This window comes from Aythya ferina, assembly GCF_964211825.1.
Source record: "Aythya ferina genome assembly, chromosome: 1".
In the NCBI taxonomy this organism is placed as follows: Eukaryota; Metazoa; Chordata; class Aves; order Anseriformes; family Anatidae; genus Aythya; species Aythya ferina.
The window spans coordinates 63,855,155-63,880,120 of record NC_140296.1 but is presented as its reverse complement, the minus strand read 5'-3'; the positions used below and the strand labels follow the sequence as shown (position 1 = coordinate 63,880,120).

Genomic DNA, 24,966 nt, shown 5'->3' with positions numbered 1-24,966 from the left:
CAGAGGGTGTGAAAAGGCTGATGGTGTTGTGGAGGAAGGGAAGCTGGGGCTTGGCAAGTAGCTTATGGGGATGCATGACTTAGTCCATAGGAAATTAGACCTTGTAGGGTCTGCTGCTCCCAGGATACTTCACTGCCTGTGGTTATCCAGATGATGCAGACCAGTTGCAGATTTTTTTTCCCTTAAAATAAAGAATCTTGGTACTTAGATTTGTCCTCTGCAGCAGGTTTTGATTTGGTGTGGTAGTGGTGAGTATGGAGTGAGTGCACTCATTCCAGTGAGTCCTATTGCTCTTGTCAGAATAACCAACATCACATTTGGCTTCAGTTTTGCCAAGAGTTTAATTATAGAAGAGGCTTTCAGGCTGATTTCTCTCTTTCACATGTGCAGTATTAGTCTAGTATGGTTACCAGAGGTGCCAACAATGAGCATAAGGATGTTTAATCTTTCTTGTTCAAAAGTAAACAGAGAAATCTGTTTCAAGGCTATAAAGAAAATAAAAAGAATATTTTGCTTCTTCCTGCTGCTCACAATAAAATGTAAAGCTGTTGGGGTAAGTATTAACCTGCAAAATAAATATTTGCACTGTAAAAAGCAACTTTTATTACAGAATTATAGTACTGGCTACAATAGGTTCCCCTATACATAAGTTTAAAGAAATTGTAGTGTGGAAGTAAGACTTAGTCCTATGAGTTAGTTTCTGCTTCACTGAGATTTTCTTTTAAATCCTATATCCCTTAGATATCTTCTGAGATGTGCCTGAACTGGTTACGTTGGCCAGTATGCAAAGTAATATGGCTACATAAAGGTCCCAAGAGAGGAAGCATCATCCAAAAACAGTAAAGGCGAAGAGCTGAACTGGATGTACCGGGAGGCAGCTGAAATGCTCCTGGCTTGCTTTGCCACCAGTCTAGATCTTGCCATTTTCCTGGAGGCTTCCATTTTCAGAGGAACACAGACCATGTCGGTGTCTTCATTAGGGGAAACTGTCTTGCTCTCTGGAGCCCATTAATGTATTAATTAGATTTCTACTGACTAGAACACCTATCTCATAGTTACCCAAATGTATGTGTTTTAATATTGAATGGAATCTAACTCTAGGGGCTTGATTCAGTTCTCTAAATGTAGGATTGTGATTACATTTGAGCAGTGTCTGAATTGCTGCAGAGTTCTCATTGGAGATGTTTCTGTGGTAGTTTTCAGCCTAACCTTTAATTTTAAGTCAAAAAAAAAAATGTTTACTTAGGAGTGTGCCTATAATTGCGTGTTACAGGACTGTGTCTGCTTCTTTAATTTAGCAAATTTGCTGTCTAGGTTTTAGGACAGTGAAATAGTGAGTAATATGGAAACTTTCTCTCTTGAATATATGACCTAGCACGTATTGCAGGGACCATAGCAGGAGCAGGTGCACAGCTTGGTGCTGATCTCCCTTAGCTGTGGACAAGGACTGCTCACCGCTGCACTTAACCACCAGCATGGACAAGAAAATCCAGGACACACTTTCAGGTTGGTTAACTAACAAGAAATCCAGTTTGTTGGCATTTCCAAAGAAATACTGATTTTGATTATTATGTTACTGAGATGCAATGTTTGAAACAATTGTATGTAGAAAATAATTTTTACTTTTCTCAGGCCACTGTCCCAGGCAGATGCAACCTTCTTACACCAAGACGTTATACCATGGTGGATGCATCCTTCAGTGCTGCAGAGAAATGGAATCAGTGGTTGAGAGAGGTGCAATGCATGCAAAACAGAAAACATCTGCAAAGAATGTAAGCATATACCTCAATTTTTAGCTTCCTTGAAAAGCAATTCTGTAATATCTTTGGAATGAGAGTGGGTTTTTGTTTGTTTGTTTGTTTTTACATAGTTATTGCTGTCTTTAGCATTACCCTCTGAATTTAGTCTTTTAACTAATTTTCTTGCAGTCACTGTGCAGCTTATAGGTTTCCAAAGACATGATGATAATAGTATATGCAGTTTGCATTTTCCTATACAATTCTGTTGTTCTGCTGAAATGGATGAGAGGTGCGTTTCAGGAGATGAAAACAGTATTTTTCACTAATCATCGACTCTTCTGAGATGCTAAACTTCATTTCTTTCAGAACATCTATTAAGATTTTAATTTTTTCCAAAACAAAGAGCTGCTTGAATCATGTTGTGGTCCTTATCTGAGCCTTGTATCCATTAGCACGTATGTCAGAGTAGTGCTTCACTGTTTTGAAGAATTTTTTTAGAAAAAAAAAAAAAGTTCCCATGAAACGGAGACTAAAAACTCCTGTGTTATCTAAGTATTAGATACATCGCAACAACTGCTCTCGCAGGTGCATGGGGCAGTTTGCATAATCACATTTGCATTTTGACAGAGTTGTGCTCATAGTGTGAATCCCCTCTTCTTTTGGCATCTCTAGACAACTTGTGTAAGAGAACCACGCGTGCTTTTTCTCCTGACTGACTGTTGACTCTGTGATTCATCCAGTGGGGGGCCCTGTGGACTCCTGTGTTAGGATAGTGCTGACCACTGCAGATGCTAACCTAAAGTTCCAAACTTTTTTTTTTTTGTTTCTTTGTTTTAGTGCCAATTTGCAGATGTAAAAATGCTCTGATGTGACAAATAGTTACGCATGTCTCTGCATCTTATAAATAAGTAAATGCTACTTTGTTCTGCCAAAGATGCAAATTCTCACTGAGGCTGAGCAATATCACATCTTCGTTGTACAAGTCAGAGATGCTTTTGAGCCAAGAGAGGTTGTTAGTCTTGACTGTCTGTATCAAAGAAATTAGTCGTGAGAGGAGAGGAGAACCTGGTGGTTCTGTGCGTGACGATGGTAGGAAACCCACTGAATCTGAAGAACCCTTTGCAATTGGCTATGATATCTTGAACAACATATGAAATTCCTTTTCAGGAGGAGGAGAAGCCTAACCAGTACAGATTGCATAAGTTAAATAGCTGGCCAGAGGGGTGCTAACTTATTAAAAATAAAGGATGTCAGTGAAAGCAGGCTTCGTTGCAAGTTAATTTCTTCAGCTCCGGTTGGTGCTGCTTTCCTTGTGCTAGTACATGGGAATAAAAATCATGACACTTTAACCACATGTAAGTAGTCCATAAGAATAGAAATATCTTATTTCCATTTTGTCACCCGACCAAAGAGAAGTTCGTGTTCCAGCCAAGTGAAGGTTAAGTCAGAACTGCAAGGCTTGGATTTAGAAGATGCTCTCCTGCCCTCTAGTGTTAAAGTAACTCCTGGTTACCGCGCAGCTTCTGTCTCGAATCACCTGATTGATTTTTGTGTCTGTGAATTTCTGCCGTCTTTTCAAAAGTGGAGAACTTTCAGATTGATCCTTTCTATAAGTGGAAAATGACACTGGGAGATGAAGAGGTGTTTTGAGCTGTCAGGAGCTGTCTACAGAGTGAAAACACTTTCCTTTGTTATAACCTTGTTATTGCATTCTCTCTTGCTCTTTCTCTCCCTCATTTGCAGTTTATTTTCCAATTGGGTCTAATACATGTGTGAAGATATGTATTAGATAGTGATTAAAAAATTAATTTATACCTAACTTTTCTATTGATCCAAATTGCTACGTAAGTGTCAAAGGTGAAATACAGATTAGAATAGGCCTATTTTAAAGCTTTTATATGAAAGAAAAGGAACAAATTTTGGTGTTCTGGTCCAAAATAACTGTTATTTATTGATATTGACTAAGCTTGGCATTGGAACATAGAGGAAAACTTGGGAACATGATTGATTGCAACATCAGCAATGAGAAAAAATATACAGTGCTTCTGAGGGAAGAACACTAAATGAAAATAAAGTTAAAAATCCCTCTGTTATAGCTGAGACTATCTTTTGAGAAAGCAAGAATAATGAAATTCTGTTCCTGTTGAAGCTAATGGGCTGAGATTGCACGTCAGTGCTCTAGGGATAAAATGACTTCTCTTTCCCTGGCAAATTAGCTCCAGCTTGGTTTGTTGGTTTGTCCATTTTTTGCACTTTTTAAAACGGTATTTTTAGAAGTTTTACCCTCTGTTTTCAAGAAATGACTTAGCTTTTAACATACTGATGATCTCATGTAGTTTCCAATCAGTAAGATTGGGAACTACGTATTTTTGATGGGTGAAATAGTAAAATTTATACTGAAGCTCAGCAGAATGAACTCGAGCTGAGCAAATAATGCAGACTCAAGCATTTGTGTTTGTGAAGCATGGCCCCATCTACTTGCCCCGGAGTCACTACTGATGATGATGCTCCACTCATTACAAATTCAGGCTCTTAATTAGCTGCTTGTTTTGCTGTGTTTTCATTTATTAATTCTTTATTTATCTGTGGTTTGCTAATGGAAGTCCTGGTTAAGGGCACGTCAAACCAGACACTTTACATGAGGTTATGGCTATACAATGTTTAATCTGGGTTTGCACAGATAACTGTAGTGGACGGAGAGCTGTGCCCATTGTCTTTAATGTTTCTCTGTATGACAAAAATGTTGTCATAAAGTTGATGATCTTCTCAAGCCTCATTTTGCTATGCAAGTATGTTTATTTATGCAGCCATTATGCCTAGGATCTGGATTTTCTTTTCTGCTTAATTGCCAGATTCCTCTCTCCTCGCCTTTTACTCCGCTGCTCCACTCTTTCGATACAGCTCAGACTCTCCCTTTTTGGTAGTCCTAAATGGATCTCAGCAGAAATAGCTAGCCAGCACTTCATATCCATTGAAATTCCCCGAGTTATTGCCAAAATAGATATTGTGCCATGACACGTTGTGCTATTTAACGTCATGCTGTGACGTTTTGACTATTGTAAATAATGTAAACATGTGAGTAATAAGATCAAATATTAATCACATTTGTAGCAATAGGTCTGACTGAAAAATAAAACAGAAAAAAAAAAGAAAAAAGAGAATTGTATGGCGAGACAGGGTTGAAATAAGATGTCATTAACAAATCTGCCAGTTACATCTCATCTAGCTGTCCGTAATACATGCCAATAGAAGCTTTCTCAGGTGGGTTATCTTTTTATCATTATTTTTATTTTTGATAAACTCTAAAGGAATCCTCCAACAGAAAGCAATGGTGCTGCCGACCAACACTAGGGGTCACTGTTAGACCCAATTTAATGAGCCTTGGGGCGGGTGATTTGCAAACAGCCTCGCGTTAATATATTGGCGCTTTCAAGAGTATTTTATTTCTGTCTTTTTTAATTCATCTGAAGGAAGATAAACAAATAGAAACCAAGATTCAACTAGGAAAAAATAAAAGATCTGTCTTCTGATTTGTGAGCCGTCTTTACAAAGGCGTAACTTCTCTTTGCAGCCTGTTTATCACTGTGTTCAATGATCGTACAAACAGTTCCAGCCTTTTTGTGACGAGCAAACTGAGAGAAACAGCCGGTCTCCATCTGGGTCCATGGGACCAAGCACTCTGCTCCACAGGACCCAGAGTGTCACCGGGTCCCATCGCTCAGCAGGGGCTGAGGGTGTCCTGCAGTATTGGTACCATCAGCTCCTGGCAGGCACAGCCCTGCTCCCTGGGTATTTTACTTTCTATCAGTGATTAATGAATTCTTCCAAATATTTTAGGTTCAGAAATATTCTCCTCTGTTTTTCAGCCTAACAAGAGAAGGGAGTTGCATCAGCTTGAAGTTTTTCTCCAGAGCTGCACGGGAGATTAGAAAGCTCTCTATAGCCTTTATTATTTTCATCTTGTTCAAGTGTGGGAAGCTGCAGGCACTGGCTTGCACCGCGAGGGCACACCTCTTTGGGTCGTATGTCTTTCCTCAGTAACATCGTGCTGTACCATCAAGATGTGCTGCAGGGGAGGGCTGCAACCCTCGAAAGCATCTCTGCCGTCGTGGGTCCTTTTTGCCCGTGTGTTGTAGGGAGGGAGGGGAGAGACCTTGTGGGAGGCTGCTTTGTGGTGTAACCACCTCTCTTCTGCTCCAGGGCCGCTGGTCCGGAGGAGGCGAGCTGCTGAGATGGCTTGAGATGGAGGTCAGGTGGCCAATTTTCACTCAGGAGCCTTGACAAGGTCTGCTTGCAAAGCACAAGAGCCTGTGCTTGCTGCACAAGTGGCTCCTCACTAATGTTTTCCTCGTGTCTCTTCTGTTCCTGTTCAGCACCGAGGAGGATGGAAGAATAGCCCTGGGTATAAATGCTGGGCTGGGAAGCTTCAGGTGGTCCTGGTGTTTCGCAGCTGTCAGCAGGTGACCAGCTGACTGGCTTTTCTGATTCGAGAGATTTTTGAACCGAAAGTGACATGAGCAGGGAAAAAAAAATGGAGCCTGGCCCCAAAGTGTCTGCAGCCTGTGGTTTTTGTTGCTGTGAGGAGTGCTGAACCTGTGGCATGCCATTTACAGCAAGGCTTTGCTCCGATGCCTCTGTTTTGTTTGCTGGTCAAGGCTGTGAGGCCTCACAGCTAATATCTGTCTGCCAGCTTGGATATGTTCGTTTTTAAAAGCTGTGTCCAATCAATGCAAATATTTTAGGGGATGTTTTCGGCGTCAGAGGGCACAACTGTAATGGTGTGGGCATTAGAGACTGGGAACGAGAGGCAATCACTGCTTCGAGCACTTCCGCAGCTGTCTATAGAACAAAAAAAAATAGTTTTGAAGGACAGCTTGTGAGATCCTTAACTCATCTGCCCTCAAACTTTTACATGGTAACCCTGTGAGTAACTTATTTTCAGACAGGAAAGGAGCAATACTGTTGAAGAAAATAACGAGGGAGAAATGATGAGGAGGGAGAAATACATTGAGCCCTCAATGTAGACAGGAAGGAGATGGAAGAGCTGCCCAGGGACCTTCTAGAGAGAACTGGGGGATGTGTAATGAATCCTATAAATGCTGGTAGTCTGTAATCCCTTAGCAATTTAATTCACAGTGCTCTGAGAACCCGAGGATATTTTTTCTCTGCTTTTAGAAAACAGAGGAGTAACGTTACTGTAGCTACAATGACCGAATGCCTTTTCTGGAGGAGTGATTTAGGTTGTTTTATCTGATTCTGTCTATGAGCTGGTGAAGAAAATGGTCGCATACTTCACTGTTCGTATTGATAACACAACAGCTTCTACCACAATGACATTTTACCTGGGCTAAGAGTGAGTACCATGCTTTACACAACACAATCTTTCAAAGCAAGGCCTATGAGCCTTATGTTAACATGCTCTTGAAATTGCCTCATTTCATTTCTTCCCCTGGCATTTCTCAATCTATCCTGGCTCCCAGTGCTTGCAAGGAGGTGTGCACACGAGCGTTTGTACCTGCTCATCCCTTTCTACCGAAATAAATTCAGGGAAGCTAAAGAGACACTGAGATGTGTTTCTCAGTCTATTAATCCAGACCGCTTCACCTGTCCTTCAAAAGCCAGGGGTGTAATTCCCTTCCTGATCTTTTGGCTTGCACTGTGCTACAGTTAAATAAATTTTACCAAAAAAAAAAAAAAAAAAAAGTAAGAGATTTTACAGAATAATCTGCCTTCCGAAAACACGCCTCACCAAAAAACATGGCAGGAACTGGAATGCTGCTCATCAAGTTCAGCCTTAATATCTCGTTTGTTCCCATTTGGTTCCGTAGTAGGTCCTGCACTGGCCTCGGGCAATAGCAGCGTGTTTCTTCGTGATGAAATGTGATCGGTTATTTGGATGCTCGCAGTAAGAACCTAAGTGGCATTTCTGTTGGTTTGGCACGAGTCTCCAGAGGTACTTTTTTTTTTTTTTCTAGCTGCTGGCTTGGTTGTGCTAGCCTTGGAAGCATGGCAGGCTTCGCTGCACGTTCCTGTTGTCTGCTTTAGGATCCTCGCCAGCTGACTCACCTTCGGTATGCCTTCCGCCACCCGTTGGGTCTGGCAGGGCCAGCACCTGTTGACTCCTTGATCAGACTTTGTTCAGCTATCTCGTGGCGCATGCAGATTTCCACTTCTATCTGGACCTTGATCAAAACCCGCATGGAGATCTTACAGATCCGGTACGGTATGGCTGAAGGCTGGGCCCGTGCGGCTGAGGAGCAGCTTGCAGAGAGGTCCCAGGTGCTGTCTCTCATCACCAGCTTTCTCTCCTTCATCGGATTTCATTTTCCAGTTGGTGCAGGGGATTGGATTGTGCTTGCAAATGGCCAGTAAGGAATTCCCCTGGAGGAGGAAAGCTCCAGTTGCCATAGAGCCAGTTCCTGCACGCTCTTCTTCCGTTCCCACTCCTCCTGCCTGGCAGCTGATGATAGGAAATGACCGAGGCTGAAAACAAGGGATCTCACTGAGCTTTACGTGGGTCATCAAACCAAACTATAGATTCCTCTTTACTGCATTGGGATTGTCACAACTTGTCCAAAGATCTTGGAGGCAGGACCTCCTTGCTCAGAAGTGCCTCATTTTCTTGTGCTCATTGTTTTAAGGAGAACCTGACCCACAGCACCGCTGGCAGCATTTTCCTCAGGTGGCTTAAATTACTCGGACACCCAGGGCTGATGTGCCTGGGGTTGTGGTTTCTTTGTGTGCACAGAGGGGGGTTGCCCTGTGCAAAAGCCACAGATATTGGTCGCTGCATGTGTGCAGTTTTCGTAGTTTAACCATAACAAGAGCAGGGGAGTAGGTAAAAGGAATAGATTTTGGAGGCTTGTCTAAACATAAAGCCATGTGGAGGGGACATCTTTACCTTCTTGTTTGTCTCTAGAATCGAAGCAGCCCCATAGCGCCTTCTGAATGAGCTTGTGTGGCATCCGGGCTTTCCATCCTCATGGACCCAGCTAAACTGAATTGTTTAGCTTTGTTTGCAGAAGCTGAGGATTTGAAAACCACTTCCTAGAGCCTCACATGTTCACCACGATGAAATTAGCAGGGGCGCTCTATGCAAGTGACTCACAAGTAGCAGGGCTTTAAAAGAGGTACGCATTTCACTTCCACGGGGTAAAATTTCCTCATCTGGAACCTGGAAAGAACAGACTGCTGTTGTGTAAAGAGAAAACTTCTTATTGATGAGATTTGCTCAATACGTGTTTCAAGAGATACGTGAAGTTCTAGTGATCTCAGTCCTTTTGTAGACTACATGACTATACTTAGTGACCTCCCAGCCTTTCTAGGGACATTTAAATATGTTTTCTGACCTGTGAACTGTTTATGGCTTTCCTTGGTGCAGATGGAAATATTTCTCCCGTTGTATAATTGAGCCAAATTATATTTCAAGCTAAGCAGAATGCTTGTTTGAGAGGAGGAAGGCTGGCTTTTAAATTGAGGTAAACTAGAAAAATCCAAAGCATTTTATGATCATTGAAAGGGCTTTTTGAGTTGGAGGTACGTTAGATATATATTTATTTTGATGAGACCATGCATGGTATAAGAGAAAAAAACTTTTAAGATAAAGTTTAACCCAAAATATTCTCTGCAGCAATGCTTTGAATGAAGCCTTCTCCAGACACTAAGGTTGAAGAATGAGTACTAGAGCTGAACGGTGGGACACAACCTGCACTCGGAGGTGCAGACTCCCCAGGAACTTTTGTTAGATAAATTGTAATGCAGTACTTCCCCCCTATTTAATTGTTAGTCACACCTGTCCCCATATGTTTGCTCAAGTTTATTTTCTGCAGCTGCTGCAAGTCTGTGCCAGATGGCAACCTAGCTCCTGGAGCATGAAGAAAAGAAGTGAAAGAGCTGTGAAGGTCCCGGATCCCCCTGAGACTGCCTCTTCCCCTTCAAGGTCCTGATCCTGCAGTCTGGGGGAGTACGTGTTGTATGGGAAGGGCATGTAAAGTCAAGTCCTTTGCGTGCTTTAACCTAATGCAATTAGTCTCCTCTCTTTTAGTGACTTGAGCTTCTTGTCATTACAAGTGTGGTCAGGTGAACGATGTTTTTAAAATGGAGGCAAAGATCTTAAATTGAGTTTGATTATCTAATTAAGATGCAGAACTTATTTATTTAGCTAGCTAACAAAAGAAGGTTTGGTTTTGCTTTTAGTCTGACAGTATAGGATGCTTTGAGATCAGTGCATTTTATTTGGGCACCTGATTTTAAATTTCCAGGTTCTTTTCTCCCTTAGCTTCCAGGTGGGCTTGGCATGTAGCCTGAGTATGTTGTGGTGAGAGTGTTTGCACAGAACACGCAGACCAAATGTGTCTAACTCTAATGTCTGCCTCTAATATTGGAGGAAACAGCATGGAAATTAAAACTTCTTATAAGAAGACCCGGTTACAAGCAGGATTTTTTAAAGAGTGTGTGTATTTCTAAACACAGCAGGAGGTGTTTGTCATGATGAGCATCAAACTAAAATTATGTTTACAGTGTAATAATTAGTTGCATCAGGATAACATGTTACATGATGGAAAAAATGTGCAAGTGTGCATCCATGCCAGCCTTGTTCCTTTCCTCAGAAAGGTCAGAGGATAAGAGTATTATGCCCTGTCAGGCAGCCAGCACCATTTTACAGCTGTTACTAGTTGCACTCGGCGTAGAGGAAATGGGCTCTTGCCTTCAGCTCACAAAAGCAGAGCCTGAAATGGGTTGTGCAAAGCATTCAGCTTGGATCTGTAACATACTTGAAATCAATCTTGGTTCAAGTCTGGGCTGGCTCTGTGCACTTGCACCCATTTGCTGGAATTTTGTTTGTCTGAAGTTAGCAAAGGTGGGTATGAATCTTTTTTTTTTTTTTCTTTTTTTTTTAAACCCACACTGGAAAATTTACAAACTTCCACAGGTTTTCCTGATCAGCATTATAATGCAGTCTATGTTTTATAGGTTTTTTAGCTGGCATCTTCAAGGGCTTGCAGACACTGCTTTGTTTTTTCACAGCTGAGGTAAGGCTTCTTTGGCTGATGTTCCAGCATAATCAGACGGACAGGGAGCTGAACCCACTAGCAGGGAGTTTGAACGTTACATGGGCTGGACAGTTATTGTCTGCCAACCTGTGCATCTTCTCACCTTGTTAGATTGATCTGTCAGCCATGCTTTGTCTAGTTTAGGATGGAGCTGTGATAATGAGATTCTCTAGCTAATGGCTGCTCCTATCTTCCAGGAGTGCTATATAGGATGTAACAACGCTGCAAAACACCATAAAAAAATCTGAGTTTTAGCTTAAATCAGCTAGCCAAAGTTAACTAACTCAGGTTAAAACAGCAGCAAAGATGAAATAATTTGAAGTTTAACTTGATGCAGGAAGCTTGCTTTCGAGACTGCATGAACGCGCTTAGCAAAAAGGAGTTTGAACAGTTGCAAAAGCCATACATTAGCAAAGCTGCAGGCACTCTAACTAGTGGGTAACCAGTATTTCCTGAGGGTTATACCCTTTTTGCTTGCCTTTCATAGTGGGTTTTCATAGGTGTTTATGTAAGGGTGTCCAAGCTGCAGCTGCTTGCAGTTTGCTCTGCAGATGTCCCCAGCAGCTGCCCCCAAACTCAGTTTCCATCCTTTGTGGGAATGCCTGGTTAACACCCTGCTTTTTTTGCACTGTAACCAGCTCGTATATATTCGATTTTTTTTTTGATAAGCTTTAAGTTGAGGAGTCCAGAAGCGATAGGAAGCTTGTGCTGTGCAGAATGTTCTCTCAGGAGCTCAGCCAACACTGCTTTGCCTGCTTCCGTGGCACGAGAAGCCTGGCAGAGGTGGGGAGACGAAATTCCAGTGATTACCAGTGACGCGCCGTTCAGCAAAGCCCAGTTTCTGTTCCTGACGGTGATAGCAAAGCACTGGGATCAAATCAAAGGCCACAGCCCCCGCGACAAAGCCCTGGCAGAGCACAAAGGATGCAGCACGCAGAGCCACGGAGGACAGCCAGCTCCAGGGGAGGGGGAGGCGGAGGCCAGGAGTGATTGTCTGTCTCCCGATAATGGGACCAATTTTCAGTGCAGCTATGCCAGCTGAGCTCCAGGAAGGCACCAGGGAATCCAGCTCAATGGGCTTTAATTTGTGCATATGTGTATAGATTGTATATGACAGGCACGGTTCCAAACGCCTGCCAAATCACGCCGCTGCGCTTACACCCTAATACCTAGATAATGCAGCCGTGGGATAATCAAAGCCATCTTTGTCGTATGGAAAGCTGAAACTCTCGGGGGCACAGTTTAATCAATGTATTATTGGAACTAGAGTCCCAGCCTGGCTGCGGTGATTGTGTTCCTCGGTGCCATATTTAATTCATGAAGGAAACCGAGTTTTGAAAATCGAAATGCGGCTCAAAATCTGCTGGCCGGTGCAGAATGCAAGATTAATTTTATGCTGCTTGTAGGCGTCAAAGAAAGGGATAAGGAAGAGCAAAAAAACTTTCTCCTTTGTTTTTGGGTTCTTTTTATCAGATTCCTGAAGGGCTCAAAAGTTACAAGAAAACGCTTCAGAGAGGTAGCTGTGATTTACTTCACAGCTTCCAACTCTGTTTTCACTGAAGGAGGTTTTTCTTTTTTTATTAATATATATAAATCCCAGACTTCTCGGCTTGAAAGAAAAATGTCAGCATCATTTAAATATATATCTCTCTAATCAAATGGCTACTCCCTTATGGGTTTTGGTAATATTCCCCCCTGTTTTCAGGTAGGTAATATAACACATCACCTCCACGTACATATATAGTGGCCGTAACCCTTGCTCTCGAGCTTCCGTGTTTTCCTACAGATGTGGCCTGATTTGCCTTAATTAAAAAATAAAGAATCTGCTGATTCAAGGGAAAATACCGCAGTGAAACAAATCTGGGTTATATTTGGCTGGTGAGGAAACAGAGGATGACGCCGGATGTGGAGGTGAGCAGGACGTTCCATCCCAGCTTTCCTTCCTCATTTAACTTTTCTTTGGCTGCTCTAGCTAGAAGTGATGCACAAGGGCTGGAACAACGGTAGGCAGGGAGGTTTTTCCTTGCCAGCCCCTCTGACACAGTAGCAGAGCAATTACAACTCCTCCATCTTCCTTCCTTCCCATCCCGGGGGCATTCTTTCTCCTGATGCCCGCTCTCTTCCCCCATTAGCCGGTTCCCTACCTCTTGACCCCATAGGGGAGGTCAGGCAGAAGTTTGCACTGACACCACGTGCTGCATCGTGTGCTCCTGAGACACCCCTGGTCCTGCCTATTGCTCAGCTGTGTGCCACCCCGTTAACCTGGCCCGGCCTTCTCTGCCTGTGGGAAAGAAGATGCAGTGGGAATAAAATGAGGATGGTTTTATAGGTACTGTTTGCGAAGTCCCTGTAGAAGTGATCTTGTGAATTGGAGAGCTGTGACAATGCTGCAGGATGACAAATTACGTAGTGTCTTCCTGCAGCCCAGCAAACCCGAGTGCTTCCCCGCATTGTGGTTCGTATGTTTGCCCAGACACGGGCTTTTCTTCTGTAGGAAAAGCAAAAGAATAATTGGACCTCTGGCTGGCAAGGAAGTGGCATCCACAAATCGGATTTTGAGCACCCAACTCACTGACTTGTGAACCTCGGCCTTGAACTCCACGGTTGTCTGTCTGCAGACTTAAGTAAACGTGCTTGAGCTTGCAGAATCAAGTGGCTGGGGCCAGCTGAATTTCTTTTATATTTAATTTATATTTGTTTTATATTTAAGTCTTGGTGGTGGAGAGTTTGAAACATAGGGCAATTAAGCTGACTTCAGTGAGGTTAGCAGTAAGAGTCAAACCCAAGTGTTAGGGAGGAACAAAGATCCTCAATGTTATGGTTTTATTACAACATTTGTGGTGTTTTCTCTCTTTCTTTCTTTCTCTCTTTCTCTCTTTTTGCCGGGCCATCACGTGAAAACCCTTCAAGAGAACATTTCTCAGCTTCATAAGAGCAAACTGGAAAATGTGAGCGCTACATGTTCTGTAACCACAATGCTAACAAAAAGGTTAACAATTCAGTTTTCAGTATTACAATTCACTATTACAATCCCAACACTTTTGGAAAGCCTGATTAATTGCTTTAAACTACCAGCAATTTGAATGCAGCTTGTTATTCCTGCTTAAATCCAGGGCCTGGGAATCCGGCTGAATAGTTTTCTCCTGAAATCATAAAAAACTCCGTTTTTCAAAAAACCAAACTGACAAAAAACAATAATTTGGGAATATTTAAGTAATGTTCCATTTCTGTGTTGTGATAAATTTATAGAAACAGTGATGAATGCCCTCATATTTGGTGTTTGTCCAGTTAAAAGGGGGGCGGGGTGGTGAATCGCAGATTACTCATTCCTAAACTTGGACAAGCCCTGCTTGTGTCAATAGTCATACCTTTGCCATGGAAACCAGCACGGATTATTGAGTGGTGACAGTTTTTGCCATGCTCCATGTGTTCCTGTTGACCCTTCGGAGAGCTGTTTTGGTGTTAAATGCTGCCAGGCGGTGAGCAACCATTTCCCACTTCAGCGAAGGAGTTTGTGGCGTTACTTCTGCCTTGCATCAGCTGGGGCCTTAAACGTAAATTCATCTCCAGTGATCTGCTTCAGCTCATTAACCCGCTGGAAAATGATTCCCCTCTCCTTTTTAAAAACAAAACCAAACCCACAAGCTTTGCTTTTGTCATGGTTTCTTCATTGAAGGTTTTTAGATCCATACCAATTGCAGTCAAGGCTGTTGGCCTGGATTTGCACGAGTTGAGAACAGAAGCAGAATTTGGCCCTCAGATTAACCTTTCTGGTAACTCAACACATTTTTTTTTTTTCATAATAGTACTTTAATTCTGCTTTGTTTCAAGCGTTTGGCTTATAATCATACCAGTGTTTCAGTAGCAAAGTGTTTCAACTTTGGAGCCAGGGATTTGAAGACAGTAACATACCTGCTTAATTACAAGGCAGTAGCATTCAGTCAAATATTTTAGGTTATTATCATCCAACGTGAAGCTTTTAAAGAAGAGAAGGACACAGAAATTCAGCACGCAGGTCTGTTTCAATCCATATAACTTGTTAGGGACAGCTTGTCCCTTACAGAGTGCCCTGAAACCCAACCTGGAACAAGGTCAAACAAGGATTCCCTCTGGCCTTTGGCACAGGCACTCGGGTGCAATGAAGCTTTCCTCTGTAGCATGATGGTGTTTCAGGTTCTGCCGTGGGAAGCTGTGAATTTTCTGACATGTGGGGACGGGACCCCAGTTATACGGCACATTCACTGGCTGCAGAGCTGCAATTTCTTCCATCGGTTCAGTACGACAAAGGTACAAAGTTTTATATTTCAGAATTGCACAAAATAAGTTGCCACCACCAGTGCCTCAGACATTATTCGCTGAACTGGATTACAAATGAGAGAGGAGAAAACATCACAGAAAGCATTCCCAAGTTCCAGGAGGCAAACAGTTATCGCCGGGATGCCTGCTTAGAAAGTTGGCAGCCTGCAGGATGATTACAGCCGAAATCCTACTTCAAATAAAGCGAGAGCTGGTATTTATTCCTTCCTGCTTGGTTTCATTCGGTTCCTCTCCTGAGAGAACTGCTGCCACCTTGCACGTCTATGCTGAGCTCAGTTTGTGATTTTAATGCATGTTTTCTTTTGACGAATTAAACAAATAACAATAATAACACAGAATTTATGTTCCAGAACATAAGTTTCTGTCCCCTGAGCAGTGAATCAGTGATGGTCTAAGAGGGGTAGCTTGTAGCACGCTGGGAGCCGATGGGTCACGCGGTGCTGTTTCTCCCCCTTTCAAGCTGCTAAATTCCATTAAAAGGGAAGCTGGAAACAAATCTGGTGTATTTTTAGTGTTTTCTCTCTGGGAATGTAATTACTGTGACTGACACAAAGATTGCATGAAATCGTGAGGAAAGAAGGAAGTGGTGTCTGTGGCTGTGCTGGGAGGGTGCTGCTCCACCGAGTCATCTCCCTTGTAGGAAGAGGCTCAGGGGCTTCAGGGAGCCTCTGAGGACATTTCAAAGCCCTCGCTCTGAAGTATTTGTTGTCATCCAGCTGGGTCTTCCCTGGGAAGCCTTCGGGTACTCGGATGAAAGTCGTCACGTGGCGAAACAAAAGCCCTAATCTTACGCAGATTAATTTATTAGTTACGCTACGGTTCCTCGGCGATGGTCCTCTTCCCAGCAAGGCTCCTCTCTTGTCAGCTTGTCTATATGCAAAGTAGTTTTTTGGTAATTATAAGAGGAAATGGCTTTAACCCCTGTTTGCTTTATGTTTTTGTTTTTTTTTTTTTTTTTTCACTATACTGAAAACACAGCGTGTTTAGCAGCTACACTCTTACTTAAAACCACAGCACCCTAAGCTGCGTGGCTCCTCCACCTGCTTTGCCCAGCCACCCCAGCTCGTGCTGGATTTCTGCTCCTAATTTTTGCTGTGGTAGCTGCATAGTCAAAAAGTTACCGGCCTCACAAGTCCTGTCATCACCCGTGTAGGAGCAGTATTTTTACTTGAACCCCAGAACCCAAAGTGCGCTGGCGCGAAGGGTTGTGGACCCCAAAAGGACTCGCAGTCCCCTGTTGTGCTGGTCCACCGTGCCAGGAAAGGAGGGACTCCCAGAACAAGGGCAAAGCAGGAGGCTGAGGACAGTAACATTTCTAAATACCACAGTAAGCCAAGAGGGAGTATGAGTAAGAGCCCTTTGCTACTTCCTAAATTGCTTTCCCAGGAGACTACTGGAATAATGCTATTTCTGGAACCACATCCTGCTCTCATTGATCTTTTCCCTTTCCGTGGTGGACGTGATGTCTTTCTTTTTCCCTCATCTTACTTTTCACACCTTCTTCTTTCAGTTGCTTTTCTCCTTTTCTGTCTTGCTTAGGTGTTTTCTTCTTAAATGGCTCTTCCTGCCAGAAAAGAGAAAAATCAGGAATAAGGAACCTGACAGTGCTTTGACATGATAACCCTCCATGATTTATTCTCAGGATTATTCCCTTGGCAGCAGAGCTCAGTTAGCAATTACAGGTGACAAGCGTTTGTCAGTGATGTTGCTGTTCTCCTTTTCGAGAGCAGAGGAAGGGAATTCTGCCTTTCTCGTGCTCCTCGGAGCTGCCTGAGCCATCCAAGTCAGAGCAATTTCCATTGGGCAGGCCAGTGGGCGAGCTGGTTCAGCTAACAGATTTATTCAGTAAAGAATGTCATTATATTACTATTTGTTTATTTATCTCCTGCTATTGTAGCATATCTATGACCAGGAAAAAAAATTTCAATTGCAACAGAGGGAGAGAAGAATGGCTGATGAGAAGAGGCATGACTTGTCATTGTCATTTATTAAAGATTGACCCTGGACTGGCGGACTGTAAAAGCGTAGAGAGATCACAATTTTAAATTAACACAATTTTAAATTAACACAATTTATCACAGATCTTGCCCAATACTTCCAGTGATCCTGTTTTTGGCTACCACTTTACTGGATTTCCTCTGTCCAGCTGAAGAAGTCTGTGGAAGGTATCTCCCTCAGGCTTGCTTATTTATCTTTTAAACATCCTTCAAAATAGCTCAACCATTTCTGAAGTGGGGACTGGAAAAAGGGTTTTCTAGGGACTACTTCTTACGGGTGTTTCTGCTACCTATTAATTATGGAGCACAGACTTAACAGATGATGTGGGGAAGGTTGCAGGATGTGTTTGCTTCTCTATGAGAATTTATTTGTGCTTTTATGAAGATGTGCCAAACCCAAAATCTGACCAAAATAGAAATCCCTGGAAAAAAAAAATCTTAAAACCATAATTCTGGTACTTTCTAACTCTGGAACACCTGACATTACTATTTTTAATGTAATTCTTTGGTTTGTAATGATACCTCCATAGTAATTATATCTGCACAATATTTTCTCGTATAGAAGTCTCTCTTTTAGTTGCTTATTTCTTTGCCAAGTCTTAGCTGTTTGGGTTGATGTTTCCTATACTTGCTTTCTGCCTCAGACTGAATACTTTGGGGATGCTTTAGTAAAAGTGATGTAGCTGCATTCATGGAAAGTTAAAAAGACGATCAATTTTCTTTTTCTGGGAAAGCTTGCCACATAAATCTTTTTTTTTTCTTCTTTTTTTTTTAATGATTACTTTTTTTTTTTTTTTTTTAATTTATTTATTACCATTAATGTTGCTGCGGCGTTTGGCTTTTTCTCTCAGGGAGCTGTTAAGCCACTGCTTTAATGAATGAATGAGCTAATTCATTGATTTCTGAGAGCTGTCTTCCTGCGGTGGGCGGTCTGACAGTAGAAACTGCAGCACTTAAGATCACCTAATAAAGCCTGAAAACCACTCTGGGACTCGTCTGATAAAAGGGGCTGTGTAAATGAGAGGCTGCTGGTGTTGCAGCAGTAACTCTCTTGAGCAAAAGCACAGCAAGGCGCACCCTACGGACACTCCCCATCCAGAAATAACCAGGAAGGAAAGAAGAGGAGCTGGGGGCTACCTTTTGGCTCTGCGATTTACACTGCCCACAGGGGTGTCTCGCCACGTTGGCCGTGTGTTTTTCACCTTGCTGCCAGTCCTCGTGCCACCTCCGAGCTCGGCGGCGAGGCTCAGGCTTGGTAACCCTACCCAGGATGGCAGGGTTCCCTTGGGTCTCTCTCTGCTGCTCCTGCTTTCGTTTTTCTCTGTTTAAACTAGAAGGCAAAGACACATAAACAGAATCAAACTTCTCCTCAGTTGCTCACGTTCCCACGCCTGGGAAGCCAGAATATGAAACATCTGCCCATCTTGTGTCAGAGGAGCATTGGCCCAAGCTGTTAGACCTCTCCTTCAGGGACTTTCTCCTCCGTGAGCTGCATTCACCAACCCTTACAACCCCATCCTTTCGTCCTCCTCCAGAGGACAGGATTTTGGTCTTCCAGACAGAGCCCTGCCTATGTGGAGCTTTGGTGCTTTTTACAGGAGGAAAAATGCTGGTTTTAACCTTGTACCTTGAATTAATGCCAGTTTGGGGATTGCTTTAGCGTAGGGGAGGGCATGGCCGGTGTCCGAGATGCTTAACGATCTGCTTCAGTTGCTTTGGTTTGTGCCTGCATTTTGTTTACAAACCTGATGAGCCGAGTTGGGAAATGGAGAGATAACCAAGATAAGCGTGCTGTCTCAAACCTCCTTGGAAGCCTGCTGTGGTTTCTTAGGCTGTAATTTCCCAGGCAGCAGAGCTGATCTCATAGCAGCTTCCTGCCACCAGAAAAGGAACGGCTTGCTCCTTCCCCTTCGCTCCCTGCTCATCTCCCCGCTGCTGCCAGCTGTGTGGTCTTCCCCTCTCCCTTGCGGCAGCCCTGGAATTCATCATTTGTCTCTGCAGAAAGTGGCAGAAAAGCTATCCAGGTTTGTTTGCTTTTGCTGGGCTGGCTTGCTGCTGCTTTCTCGAGTTTAATTAGCGGTGGAGAGGGCTGATGAAAACCAGAGTTGATCCAAAGAAAACAACGCGAGTCTGCCACTTGAGTCAGGAGAGGGAGAGAGGGACTGGAAAGGGGGAGGATGCTCTTCCCCTTCCATATCTTAGGGGATCATACCTTCAGCAGTGGAGTTAACTGATGCCCGTCGATGCCTGCACTGGTCTGGGTATTAGTCACTAGGGACAAGTGCGTGATGTGCGAGATGTGATGTGGATTTGCAGGATGTGGACATGACAAACTATTTCAGATCATTTCTGCCTTTCCAAGGAACTGTGCAAACGTCAGGATATTCGTGACCATGAGGCGCAGCGAGTTCGACCTCGGTCACTGGCACACAAGCTGCGTTTTGCCATCTGGAGGCACTTTAGGACACGATGAGCAGCCAGTATGTCATGAAATAGGCTGTAAATGAATCACAAGAGGTAACAACCACCACCTAAGCCATATAAACCATTCTCTGTTGCACCATGAGGATTTTTCCGTCTCTTCAGGAGCCTGTCCCTGCTGTTGACTAGTTTACTGTACCCTGTTAGGGGTGTGAATTGCCTTGTGAATCCAAAATACGTAAGCTGGTTCTCCCTAGTGATAAGTCTTCAAGGTGTATTTTGCTGAGTCTCCTCTGAGCGGTAAATTAGATCTTGATTTCTCTGCTTCCTGCTCCAATGACTCTTTTAAAATTTTAATTCTATTTTTTTGCTCTGTTTTTATTTCATCTCTGAGCTTTGGATCTCCCTCTTTCCAGCGGTGTCTGTAGGAACAACTGGCAAAGTCAGCAGCAATGACTCACTTAGCAGCAACAACAGCTCTGCTGAGGCATAATAGGTTTGCTTCATTTAGTTCCCTTAAAGTAGGGCAACGTTCTCTCACTCTCTCTTTTTTTTTTTTTTTTTTTCTTTTTCTTTTTTCTTTGCATTCCCTCGGTTGTTAAACTGAAAAACTAATTTAAAGGCATCTTCTCCTCAACGGAGGGTAGGAGGAAAATGGCCTGGCATTGGATTTCGTGTGACAGGGCAAGCAAGTGGCATGCTGAAGTGCTGACTATACCTAGGGCTGCCTTTTAAAATCCACGTCCTCACAGAGCAGCTTATCCTTAGCTATGCTCGTCAGTGGGAAGGTAACTTGATAGCTAAGTAGAGATAGTGCTGCTGCTGTTACCTTTTGGCCTTATTTTTGTTGTCGATCTGTTCTTTGGTTCTCGTGGTGCAGGACACCTTCTCCCGCAGCAAAGGGTTGTCTCTCCTGATGACTGAAAGCTGATCTTCCTCCAGCTTTGTGTACAGAAGGAATGAAGAAATGTTTCTGTTAGTACAAGGCCATAGCAAACAGCGGGGATGTATTGTGTGTGCCTAATTTGTGCTAGCACTGAGAGAACCTCTCTTTCACCATTGTGCTGGTGACCCAATGAGAAAAGACCCTTTGCAATACTGTGGATTTGGCCCTAAAGTGCTTCCCTCTGATCACACCAAATGCATTTCATCAGTGTAAGCACAATTTCTATAATTATTTACCGATGTATATTGGTCATCATTATCATTTGTGCCTACAGCAGTGTTCACAGACGCTCACCAGGATGTAGGATTGTGATGGGTGCTGTTCAGGAACATAACGAGACTCATCAGACTCCTCTGAAGTCAACAGGAGTCTTGTTGTTACCTTCAGTGTGCCTTTGGAGCATACTCATTCACGCTTCTCTTTCCCTTTTTTTATCGCACTGAATTTTGGGCGCCACAAAGATGTAGTGTGCCCTGTATAAACTCACTCATCCTGCTCTGATAGTTCTGAATGGCTGATGTTAGAGTTGTAAGCTACTGTAAGTTACTACTGCTAGATGTACTGCGTCTGCCTCATGTGCTAGGGTTTGTACCCAAAGCAGGCCAGGTTCCGTAGTATACTGCCAAATTGTAGTATAAACGTCCCTAAAAGTGGTGCATTAAGTAATCCCATCAGGCTCTGAGCTACCCTGGGGAGAACGATTTAAGGAAGACAACTGGTTACTGGCAGGTTGCAGCCCTACAAGATTTTTTCCTTCTTTATAGAGCGCATTGGGAAGAAGCAGGATGAGAAAGAGATCAGGTCTCACTTCCAGGTAGCAGGACCTGAGGAACATGCCTAGGAGCAGTGGGTTCTTATTTTTCTATTTTGCCTTTTTTTTATTATTATTATTATTAACATGGGGACTACTGTTGTTGGTGGTGACTATGTACACATGCGATTTTCCACTTTTGGAGGAACTTTGTCAGTGTTATTTTTGCAGCAATAGGAAAAAAAATATAACGACAGCAATTGCATCCACACCCTAATATAGCATATGATTTTATGCACGGGGAAGAAGTGAATTGTTTTGATAGTGAAAAGATTTTAAGGTGCCTGGGGATTATTATGTCACGCAGTGAGACGATAAACTATTTTAAGGAAATTAATTCTGAAGTCCTTACGTGGGCTCTGCTCCCGCTGCCTGCGGGGCACCGTGTCGTAAATTAAGCCTGGGACAGGGTTTAGCTGCATGTATTATTTTTTTTTTTTAATTATTTTTTTTTTAATTGTTGTTATTTCCTTAGTTAATTAGGTAACAAATTTATTTTCCATTCTCATCTTTTAATAAAAATTTGCCTCTTGGGAGCAGTAAGCTTGTGAAGGATAACTGCCAGTCAAGGCTACCCATTGTTATTCCTTGTGCTTTGAATGTGTTAACATCCTATTAATCAGTTCTTTGCTCTGCGTGCATCATGATGATTGAGCTATTCCTGTTACATGAAAAAAAAAAAAAAAGGGATTTTTTTTCATGATTGTGCAAAAGTATCTTTTAAAAGGGTACTCGAATGCTTTACTACTCGTCAGTCTGAAGCAGTTTGATGAAATCAGTAATCAAAAAGACAAAATAATGTGTATTTAGTACAGTTGGGAGCGTGCTACCCATGGATCCCCATAGTCCTGTTGCAGCAGTCACTGCAAGGAGATAAAAAATGGCCCTGAAATTTAGACCATCTGGTGGTCTCTTTGTTTGCATTGAGGGGAGACGTGAAGGTAAGGCTGCTGGTGCTCAGGGAAATATCCAGGACAAACCTTCAGCTTCCCGAACCTCAGATGGAGGCGGCTGCATGCTACAGGGGCACTCGTATCCACTGAGGGTTTTGCTGCTTGGATCTGCAACAGAACAGGAATGTTTACCCATATTTTGCTTTTTTTTTTGGTTGGAAATACCCTCGCATATCATTACAGGAAATCTTTTAATTGTCTTGTTCTGTTCTGCTAGCCAGCAGTAACACTACTAAACACATGATTCATTCTATCAGCAAAGCCAGACTTGCCCAGGAGGAGAGGAGGGGGAAATTAAAATGGTAAAGGCAGCTGCTGGAAAGCCTGCGGGAGATGCAGAGCGCTCTTTGTGTTGGGGAAACGTAAAAAGACATGCAGCCAGGTTACACTGGTGGTGATGTTACGATAAGGACTGTCTAGGAGAAGTTTTTGCTAGGCATCCAGCAGAAAAAAATAAAAATAATAGTAAGAAGGCCCCAGGTATGCTATGTTCAGGGTCTTCCAGGGGGATGCAAATTCAGGATGCTGACGGAAAGAAGTGAGCAATATTGGAAAAGGACTTCTTGTGTTGAAAGTGTTTGTGGATCTCATTTTAATGGAGTTGGGAGTTCAGTGGCACAATAAAAATATTCATCTCCAGCCTGACCCAGTTGATTTATCAGCCAGTGGAAATCAGCAGCGTGAGGAATAGCACGTGATAACTACACACGCTGTGATATTCATGTACGGATATGCAATTTATTTCAAACTTGGAACAGCAAAAGGTGCTTTGAGAAACAAAATTCATTCCGTGGCGTTCATGCTGATGTAATTTCATTTTCTGGAAAGTGATATGATTGACTTATCTCCTGTCCTTATAGGCACAAGTGTAAAAAGTGAAAGCAGGTATTTTTTAAGCCCTTCCTAATCTCTGTTGAGGCACTTCCATGGCGTTGTGGGGCTATTTTATATTAAATTCTACACAGGATGTTGCAGAGAGGAGACATAACTCTGGTTTTTCCCCCAGCCTTTTCTTCCGTTAAGAAAATAAAATGATTCCGGCCGAAATTATTTGCTCTTGAGCACATGAAAAACACACTGGTGCTTCCTGCTGGCTTCAGAAACCCTGGAACAAAGGTGCCGGGGCTCCAGCAGCTGGCATTCACCAGGGCGAGCTCGAATTTGTGCCAGATGTTGGCTCGGTGAAACTCGGGGCGCTGAGGAGCTCCTTGGCCGCTGCTCGACCTGGGCACGGTTCCCAAAAGCTGGGAAGTCGAGTAGCCGTGCTCGTGGACCAGCAGGCCTCTCGAGGCTATCTCACGGAGAAGGAAGTGGAATTATTGATTTCGATGTCAGTTTGCTTAGAAAAAATATCTCGAGTTCAGGTCCCTGCCTCATCTCTAACTTTTTTCCACCTGCGAGTCAAATTAGGGGAACAATGGAGGGAAGGAAGGAAGGAAGATATTTTTATCCAGTTAATGAAACAGACCCGGTCTGGAAATAATGAAGTCCTATTTCTTCGTATTAAAGCTAATTACGTTGCGATACAATCTTCCTAAGGCAGCAATTCAGTTGAATCATCACCGATGGCCCTCACGGCTTAGGGATTTTCGAAAGGGAGCAGTCCTGCGTTACAGGGCAGAGGACTGCCCAAATCTAATCTTTTTTACATCTGAATTCGGTGAACGTCGTTCGGATAATTTTAGATGGACACAAAAAAAGTGCAACTATATTTGCAGGATGTTCTCAAAAAGTGTCTCTTGTAACTTGGTGTTGATCACTAGCTTACATAAATAGCAGTACTAAGAAAGAATAGGGATGAGCTGGAGCTTTTGGGGGCAAACTTATTCTTTTGGGAAGGTCTCCTCTCTGTATCAAACAGCTGTACCTACCCTTTTCTTGTGCTCTTTGTACTTTGCTTTGTCCCATTTTAGCTGAAGATATTTGCTGCCACACGGTAAAATTGGCTGGTAGGCTCGATGCATCTTGTACGAAATAAAGTACCACCGAATCTGGGCTTTGGAGGAAAAAAAAATAGCAATAATAAAAAAGGGTGAGTAATATCAGGCCGAGCCTTCCTAAAGCAAAGCCCTGGAGACTTGTGGTATGTTTGCAGCCGGTCACGTGGAAGTTGTCATGGCATTTCTGCGAAGAACAAGAATGAATAGCTGGTGGTAGCTGTTCCAACAATGCATTTAGCGAACAGCAAACAGGGGCTGAACATCACAGCAGAGTGCTGCGAACAGTATGGGATCGGTGCATCACACAGCTGACTGAGTGCACCTCGCTTGCCAGCCCTGCCTCCCCTTGTTCAGGGGAAGACGGCGGCGTGAGCAGCTCGTAGTGCTTCGTACAGCACTGTACACGTGCGCAGGGCTGTGTAATGGGCTGTCTTTCCCGAGCTTTTAATTGAAAGGCATGCCTCAGGAACGTGCTGAGCACACCCCAGCGCAAGGTGTCATCCCATTTTACTTGTGTAAAACATTATTTTCGTCGATAAATATGTGCCATGCAAAAGCCACAGCAAATGTTTCTGGTTTCTAATGGCCTTTTCTCCTTTATCCACGTGCTGTCTGACCGCTAACGAGTTCTGGAAAGCTCAAGCCAACTTGCCAAGGCCTGTCAGAGGCCAGTCACAGAGGTGACCACTGGCTATCACGTGAATTTCCCTCATTGTTGGTTGTGTTTGGCAGAGGGCCAAGGGGGCAAAGATGTTTCCTTGGGCCCACACGAACCCAGAAAAGCTGCTT

General features: G+C 43.3%; 1 protein-coding gene across 1 annotated transcript in view; it reads left to right on the top strand.

The window, feature by feature from the left end:
* Window positions 1–24,966, top strand: part of RASA3 (RAS p21 protein activator 3) — a 140,541-nt gene that overhangs the window by 2,238 nt on the left and 113,337 nt on the right. The window contains exon 2 of the mRNA XM_084495638.1: window positions 1,633–1,772. The gene's annotated coding sequence lies outside the window, so the exon portion shown is untranslated. The remainder of the gene's footprint in view (window positions 1–1,632; window positions 1,773–24,966) is intronic.